Below are 9,460 nucleotides of genomic sequence, written 5' to 3' on the forward strand. Positions count from 1 at the left end.
TCTACAAGATAAAGAACACAGCTACCACCAGTTCTGCTAATGAAATGTGTCTTCCCCATGTGGGAAAAGACAACCCTGGGAGTTTCTCCCCCATCTCTGGGAGGCTTATGCTCCCCGGCCTTCCTCCCACACTTTTCTACCTGGCATCCTTCAGGTCTAGAAATCTCCATCCTGCCCTCAGTGCGCACCACTGCTGCTTCCCACATTATGGGCATTCAGTTCATTCACCATATGAACTGAAGTCGGAATAATGGCATTTAGAATTCCACACCGATTTGCTATTAAAAGGGATCTAGGCCCATGCCCCTTGGGAACAAGAGTTGATTTTATAGGTTACCATGAATATATCAGTACTGAATTAATTTAGAATTTCCAAAGTTTAAAAAAATCAGATCTTTCAAATAACTGTGACCACAACCATAAAAGTCAGACCACCAGATTAAGAGACAATAATCAAGGAGTGGTAGTGATGATTTTCAATCCCACAGAGCCTCTTACACAGCAAAAAGAGTCTGAGCTGAAAACAAGATTTACACATTACCTATTTCCGTGTTTTTTTCCCTCAGACACCACCTGGGCAGCTGACCTATTTCCCTGTCAGAAGCAATGACATGAGGCTTTATGTGATATTTTTCTACATCTGTAGGTTTGAAAATAAACAATTTTGAAAACCTGCAGCTCAGCACTTGGCATTTTACCAGAACTTTCCCAACTCCCAAAAGCCAAATCTGTTTTTTATTCCACTATGGAATGCCTCATTTATCTTTCTAGGAGAAAATATAATAAAAACTAGAAAATTTGGTTCAGAGGATATATAATGGACACTTAAAACAATCATATAACAATAGTTCTTATGAAAAGCATATCAGGCCTAGGTTTATTTATATATATGTATACATATATATATAATATGTAGATAGATTTGTATTTATATTATCTGTATATATAAATATATATAGATAGGTATATTATATACAGATATATTTATATAATCTATTGATATATATATATAGAGAGAGATATATAGTCTATATATAGAGAGAGAGACTATATATATATAGTCTATATAGACTATATATATATAGTCTATATAGACTATATATATATATATATAGTCTACTGCCCCAATTTTTATCCTTTTCTATCTCTTCATTAGTACATTAATAAGAGGTTGGGTAAGAGAGAGCAACAGAGCTAAACCAGAGACAAAAGACCAGTCTCTTAGTACAATTACTTACAGAATCCTGAGGATAAATTTCATAGTATAGCTAACATCATACCTTTATTCAAAGGGGACAAAAAGGGCTGGTGCTGTCTTTATAGCACATGAAAAATTCATTTTTTCTCAGCAAAAAGAAAAGTGATAAAAATTGATTTGATCTGCTCCTTTCAATTAAGAAAAAAATCTACTACGGTGGAAACATTAAATATTGCAGTCATATTACAAATGTTGAAATCTAGAAGTACAGATTTAAATTGCCCTTGAGTGGTCAGATATATTTCTCTAAGAATAAGTTGGAAAAGCCCCGTACAAATGTAAACCATCATGTGACTTGGTGGCAAAAGGCCTGACACGGGACCTGTTGATTTGAAACATGTATATATATATTATGTTGACCAAAACTTTAAATGCTAGCAAAATGTTTTAAAGTGTTTAAGTCACAAGCCAATTATCATTTCCAGGTAGGCCTGCAAAATGGGGCACGCAACTGTTTGTGCCATCCGCTTTGTCAGTGGCAAAGGCTCTCCTCCGTGAGTGTCCAAAAGGGGCCCCCTTTGGTGAAACAGTTCACCCAGGCCTTGGGGTGGGAGGGGTCCAAATGGCTACTCAACTGCTTAAGCTGGCCCACGAGCCCAGCCCAGAGACAAAACAAAAGCAGGAGCTGTTGTCCCAGCTAGGAGAAAGCCACCCACGAAGGGGAAGTCCCCACTGAGACCACCTGTCCTTTGAGCAGGTGTTAATGTTGTCCCCACCTTGTGGAGAACAAGAAGGCTCAGAAGGTGGCAATGGCACACTTGTGGACCCCACTGAGCTCGCTGGCCTCCTGCCTGCCTTGGGCCATGAAAGGGGAGTTCCCGAGTTCATTCTCAAGGGAAGGGCCAGGCTGAGATGTCTCATCTTCAGAAAGACTCTTCGCACAGGTTAACTCGGAAGACAGAGGAGCTCTAGCTAAGCTGGTGGAAGCTATCAGGACCAGTTATAATGACAGATATTCAGAGATCCACCATCACTATGAGGCAATATCACAGGTCCAAAAAAAATCTGTGGCTCTCATTGCCAAGATGGAAAGGCAAAGGCTAAAGATCTTGCCACCAAACTGGGATAAAAGCACAATGCTAACTTTTCTGTACATAAAAATACAAATTATCCTTCAAAAACCTCAACCTCATAACAGTATCTTCACTCTCCAAATTCCCATAGTGCTACTATACCCTAGAACACACAAACTCACGCATGTTGTTTTTTAAATTGAGTTAATGTGAGTGATGTGTCTTCTCTAAGTTATAATCTACAATTTATAATCTCCTCAAGTCTAGAAAACGTTCTTTGTTGCTCCACCTTGTATTTTAGTTACTTGGTACCTGTCCTAAACCTCTCCTACCAGACTATAAGTTTATTGAAGGGAGGAAGTGTATGCTACTCATCTTTGGGCTGAACGGATTTAGGACTAAGATCATTTTGTTGTTGATGTTGTTGTTTATATCGTCAAAGCTCCTAGGACAGTTCTGCTCACCCAGTAAGAGCATGGCAGCAAATGAGCAATGCCTAAATAGGGCCCCCAGGAACGCCACCATGTGACCACATCTACATCAGATATCAGTCTCCCTGCCTGTGGGATTATCTCAACACTACAAGTGGTGAATGGGTTAGTAGTTCTATCATGGTTGTAAGACTTATAAGAATCAGCATCACACTAGCCTGAGCTATAGTAACAAATAAATGCCAAAATTTCAGTGGCTTCTCAAAGCAAAAGTTTCTTTCCGATTTATAAAATGTCTGAAGCAGCTGCTCTCCTTGACATGGTGACTCAGTGATGGAGGCTGCCTCCCTCTGTGACTCCTCTATGTCAAAATGGTCACCACCAAAGGGAAGAAGATTATGGAAACCTAGACTTGTTTTTAATTGCCTTGGACCAGAAGTGACAAAAGTCCCTTTTGCTCGTGGCCCATTGGCCTAATCTAGACACCTGGCCCCAAGTCAATTAAAAGGGAGACTGAGAATTAGGGGAGTCCATGGAATATTTGGTGAGTATTGCTGGCTCTGCCATACAACTGAATTTAAAAAATGAACCAGGGGATCAGTTAAGGAATGCCACTTATGCAGAGAGATGTCTGTACCGACAAGGTACACGACAATGATGTAATGTTTCATCGTATCGTTGAAAGAAGAGCTCCACCATTTTTATATACAATATGATCTAAGTTTATGAATTTACTTTTACCATTTTCTGGGAAAGCAAGTCCAATAAGAAAATGTGTTTTCTACTTCATATAAAGAAATGAGGTGTTATGATTTGGCTTCGGAAGAAAATTCTTAAAATAATATATCAGGCTCGTCTGTGGAGGCCCTTCTGCTGCAGCTGTTGCCCAGTCTGCTATCTCTTACAATAGTAACCAGCTTTGAGGCCAAAATAAACCCTCTGGTTGTTCTCTAGAACACCCCATCTGCCTCATCCTTCAACACAAGTAGTGCTTCCAGAGCTCTTAATGGCTATGTCAGTGCACACTATAAATCGTCACGTGGCTTCATTCCATCCAGGCTAAAAAGACGTGCTCATTTCGTCTTTGTTGTAAGAATACTTGAATTTTTTAAATTTCATACAGCAGTTTTCTTCATATCACTAGCTTAAAGATCATCTTTGGGATGGTAAACAAAAATTCTCTAAAAACATTCCTTTAGGATCAAAATAATACCAGAAGAGAATAATCTCCAAAAAAAAAAAAACAAAAACAAAAATAAGTTTTGCATCTTTTAACAAATGCATTTATTCTATTTATATGTACACAATAATCATGATAGCCCTTTTCTTCATTCACTAGGGGAAAAAAAGGAAAAGACCTATTTTGTGTAACTTATAAATAATATTTTTATAACTTATAATTCTGATAACTCCTTAAAGGCTGTGACCAAAAAAAAAAGTTATAATAATTACATTGGTATTCTCCCAATATTAGAAACGTTTTGAAATACAAAGGTAAAAACAATCAGAGAATGACATGAAGTCACCCTTTTTCCTCTTATTCTCCCTAGAGATACAAATGGAATTTCTGTTCTTCTAGAATCTCTCCCATGTGTTTTATTATGGTATCACATTCAAATCAAAGAACTAAGGCTGGGAAATGCCAACAGCTGGCAAAGGTACCAAAGAGAAGTTATTCTCTTCCTGAAATTTTTGCAATCAGCAACATTAAGAAATGATTACCCAGAATCAGAGCAAGGTGAAAACACACACACACACACACACACACACACACACACTCTCTCTCTCTCTCTCTCTCTCTCTCTCTCTCTCTCTCTCTCTCTCACAGTCTAATTTAACATGTATACCCTACAAAAAATGTCCAATATGTCTATGTGGTCTCTTATTTTTATATTTGATTCACTCACTGTATCAGTTCAGATGCTTTGGTGTTAATTGGAGAAAACAGAATCCGCATTGTCTTAAAAAATAGGGAATTAATTGACTCATGTAATTACTAAGTCTAGAGCAGTGCCTCCCAAACTGTCAGTGGTGAAGGACATTTGGTGGTGATGTATTGTTTTTTTTTTTCAATCCAGTGCAGATTGCTACATGGTCCTAATGCACAAGACTTGTACACAGATGGCACTGCTTGCAACTCTTCTCTTTGTTGGACAGCACTCAAACTGGTCAACTACACAGATTCACTGGTCACACGTTGAGCTGTCATGGCAATGTCAAATCACTACAAACGTTTCTAAACATTTACTCTCAGCTTCCTTATTTATGTCATCGCAGAATGTAACAAACAGTTCACCCTACATTCTGAGTACCACTGCTCTAGAGAAAGGGCAGGCATCAGCTTGATTCCTGCTCATTGCACTGACATTCTCTAGGTTGCCCTCCTCTGTGTTCCAGCTGCTTTGGGGGCTGGTCTGGCGGTGTATGCAGGGGTTCCAGTCTATATATGACAACATCCAGAAGGGAGAGAGGGTCCCTTCAAGAGGAACCAAAAAGAGCAAAGGAGATCTGTCTCAGGAAGCCCTAGAAAATTTTCCACATATCTCATTGTCTTTAATTGAGTCACATGCCTGTTCCTGAACCTATCACAGTCAAGAAAGATGGCATTACTCTTGGAGCAATTAGGCCCACTCCTGGAGCTGGGGGAGGGGGCTCCATTCCTGGGGCACATGGGTTGCATGGGAGAAATAGTCTTAGAAATAAAATTGGGTTTGTGTGGTAAAGGATGGAGGGAGGAACGGATGCTAAGTAGGCAATCACCAATGTCGGAAGCATCTGAGCTACACTATTTGCATAATTAATAGTCAAGTGAAATGTGTAATTAAATAATCATTAACAGTAGCTATGTATTGGGCTTGGGCATGCAGAGAGCCTGGCCTGCCCTAAAATTCCAAGCACCTGGGGAAGGGACTGTGTTGACTCAACTCTCTCTAGACATCTGTGGCCAAGAGACAGGATTTCATAGAATAAATCTGGCTGATTAAGAGAGAAGGTGTTTAAGGGATGGGGCGTGTGGAGGGCCACCCTGATGGATTTGGGGGAGGGAACTTCCCCCCGGGAATGGGAAATCGTGTGAGCTGGACAGATGCCACATAAAGTGTGTCCTGCAGCAACTTAAAAACTAACTCCATAACTCCCTGTTCCTTAACTTCCTTCCAAAAAGTACAGTATGGAAAAAAAGGGGGGAAAAAGAGTAACTTTACAATAGAAAAACCTGACCAACACTCCTTCAGCCAGATGATCAAGGTCAACATCAATAGTCATAAACTGTTAATTAGTAGGTAACCTTGATATGATGTGATGAAGATGGTGCTTTATCTCTGTGATCTTCCCAGGATCCGCACACCCCAGTAAACTCATGAGAAAAATATGAAACAAATTCCAGTAAAGGGGCATCCTCCAAAATACCAGTACTCTTTCAAACTGTCAAGGTTATCAAAAATAAGAGTCTAAGGAAACGTCACAACCAAGAGGCACCTAAAGAGACATGACAAATAAATATAATGTGATACCCTAGATGTAATTCTAGAGCAGAAAAATATCATTAGATAAAAACTGAGGAAATTTAAATAAAGTATGGGCTACAGAAAGTAGGACAGGGCTTACCTGAGGCTGGAGGGTAATGGGAGTTATTGTTTAATGGGTTCAGAGTTTCAGTTCAGGATGATGAAAACGTTCTGGTGATGAATAGTGATGACGGTTGCCCAACAATGTGAATGTACTTAATGCCAGTGCACTGCACGCTTTAAGTAAATTTTATGTTACATATAGTTTACCAAAATAAAAGTAATCATAATAAAGTATGATATGTGTTATTTGTGTGTGTGCTTTTTTTTAAATTTTTATTTTATATTGGAGTATAGTTGATTAACAATGTTGTGTTAGTTTCAGGTATACAGCAAAGTGATTCAGTTATGCATATACATGTATCTATTGTTTTTCAAATTCTTTTCTCATTTAAGTTATTACAGAATACTGAGCAGAATTCCCTGTGCTATACAGTAGATCCTTGTTATCTATTTTATATATACTAGTGTGTCCATGTCAATCCCAAACTCCCAATCTATCTCTGCCCCCCACCCTTCCCCCTGGTAACCATAAGTTCGTTCTCTATGTCTGTGAGTCTGTTTCTGTTTTGTAAATAAGTTCATTTGCATCATTTTTTTAAATTCCACATACAAGTGATATCATATGATATTTATCTTTCTCTGCCTTACTTCACTTAGTATGATAACCTCCAAGTCCATCCATGTCGCTGCAAATGGCATTATTTCACTTTTTTTAACGGCTGAGTAGTGATGTGTTATAATGGTGGTAATACTCAGTTTAGCAATAGGTTTTATAAGTATCAGATGTGTTCTCTATTCTCAAGGAACTCCAATATATGTTGAGCACCAATAACAATGTGATGTAACTCTGAGTGAAGGCTCAGGAAGTGTTGGTTAGTCGAGAACAGGGAAGCTTTCCCCCCAAAACAGTGTAACTTGAAATCCTTCTAGAAGAAAGAGAAGAATGTGACTGAGAGTAGGTGTTGGTAGAGAAAGGCAGCATTTGATCCAACAACACTCTGGGAAGCACTAGGCTTCGAACTGATTTTGAATTTGATCTGCTTGAGTTGGATTCAAGCAGAGAGTGTGGTTGACTAACTGACTAGCCTTGTGGTTGCCACCACCTCACCCACGGCTTTGTAAAAACACTTCCCTGCATTACCCAGATTTGAGTAAGCCATCTGTGTCTTGTTGGGACCCTGATTGGTGCATGGAATTACATTAAAAGCCACCAAATTTGGATTCAGCGTTGGACAAAATTAAAAAGGAAACTATAGATAACATGATATTTGATGAGAAACCTTTGGAAGAAATAATATGTGGACATATAATTTGCTAACTGAAGAAGATGTTGATTAATATCCTTGTTGGTAAGATGAGAGGACAGAGATAGTAGGTAGAGGTCGGCCCGTCAGAGCAGAGAGCAGGAAGAAAAAGAGTAGAAAGTGTATCTGAATGGCAAAGGGAAGCTATCTGGCATGTTCCACAAGAAAAACACTTGTTTGTGAGTTGTGTCGATTGAGATACTTTGGGCTGTAATAAATAGTAGACCCAACTAATAGAAGTTAAAATAAGGGATTTATTATTTTACAGTAAGTCCAGGGGGAAAAAAAGGCAGTTTCAAGGCTAGGTAAATCCATGATTCCATGATATCCTCAAAAGTCAGGGGCTTTCCATCTCACTGGCAGGAGAGTAAGGTCTCCTCTCTGACCACAAGATGGCTGCAGATGTTCCAGATGTCACACACCAACCCAACAACATCTAATCAAGAATAAGAGTGTTTGGGGGGAGTTCCCTGGTGGACTAATGGTTAGGATCTGGTGCTTTCACTGCCGTGGCCCAGGTTCAATCCCTGGTTGGGGAACTGGGATCCAGCAAGCCATGCAGCACGGCCAAAAATAAAGAGAGAATAAAAGTGTTTTGCCCTCATGGTTTTCATCTTTAGTGAGGAAAATCTTCCCCAAACTCTCCAAGTAGGACACCCTCAGATGTCATTAGCCAGAATTCAAGCTTAAACCATTCCCTAGCGATGTGATGAGCTATTCTCTTAAGTTCATCATCATTGACCTCTGGGATTGGGAGGGAGCCACAAATTCAGGGCTTGGTCAGCAAATAAAAGGGTGGGAATTTCTGAGGGCTGTTATCTAACATGCCTATCTCAGGAGAGGATAATATAACATTCTTTCCTCAAAAGAGAGGCTTTCTTGTAGCTTCTCGATCCCCAAAGTCAAAGTAAAACTTTTTAGTGAGAGGAAAATTTGAAATTTCTCTTCTTCTCTGCATCCCGGCCTTTAAGAAAGTGCATTATGGGGCTTTTTACTTAATCGTCTCCTGCTTCCATTCATTCATTCACCACGTATATGTTGAGAACTTAATATGTGTCCAACTTTGGGGATATAACAAAAGATAAGACAAAGCCCCTGAACTCTGGAGGCTCACAAGCAATGTCAAGAGAGTGACAATGGAGAACACTCTGTGTATGGAGGAAGGGCAGGTGACTGCAGTCAAAGAAAGGGCAAAGGTGGCCAGGAGCTACCTTCCACTCTGGAGAGCTGGGTGGGGCACTGGCTGTAAACAAAACAGAGAGACAGGAGACAGTTGTTTACAACTTATTTTAGATTCTGACTTTATTTTTTTTAAGTTTTTAAATTTATTGAAGTATAGTTAATTTATAATGTGCTAATTTCTTCTGTACACCAAAGTGACTCAGTTATAGTATACATATATATTCTTTATTATGTTCTTTTCCATTATGGTTTGTCACAGGATATTGAATATAGTTCCCTGTGCTATGTAGTAGGACCTTGCTCTTTACCCATCCTATATATAGTAGTTTGCTTCTGCTAATCCCAAACTCCCAATCCATCCCTCCTTGATCCTCCCTCCCCCTTGGCAACCACAAGTCCATTCTCAGTGTCTGTGAGTCTGTTTTTGTTTCGTAGATATGTTGATTTGTGTTGTATTTTTTTTATAGTTTTTTTAAACTATTTATTTATTTATTTTTGGCTGCATTGGGTCTTCGTTGCTGTGAGCGGGCTTTCTCTAGTTGTGGTGAATGGGTTTCTCATTGCAGTGGCTCCTCTTGTTAAGGAGCACAGGCTCTAGGCACGGGGGCTTCAGTAGTTGTGGCACGTGGGCTCAGTAGTTGTGGCTCGTGGGTTCCAGAGCTCAGGCTCAGTAGTTGTGGCGCACGGGCTTAGTTGCTCCGCA

The 9,460-nt window shown here is 39.6% G+C and overlaps 1 pseudogene; it reads left to right on the forward strand.

The window, feature by feature from the left end:
- Positions 1–1,820: 1,820 nt before the first annotated feature.
- Positions 1,821–2,327, forward strand: LOC115853298 (large ribosomal subunit protein eL8 pseudogene; annotated as a pseudogene).
- The last annotated feature ends 7,133 nt before the right edge of the window (positions 2,328–9,460 follow it).

Source organism: Globicephala melas, chromosome 18, assembly GCF_963455315.2.
Source record: "Globicephala melas chromosome 18, mGloMel1.2, whole genome shotgun sequence".
Taxonomy (NCBI): Eukaryota; Metazoa; Chordata; class Mammalia; order Artiodactyla; family Delphinidae; genus Globicephala; species Globicephala melas.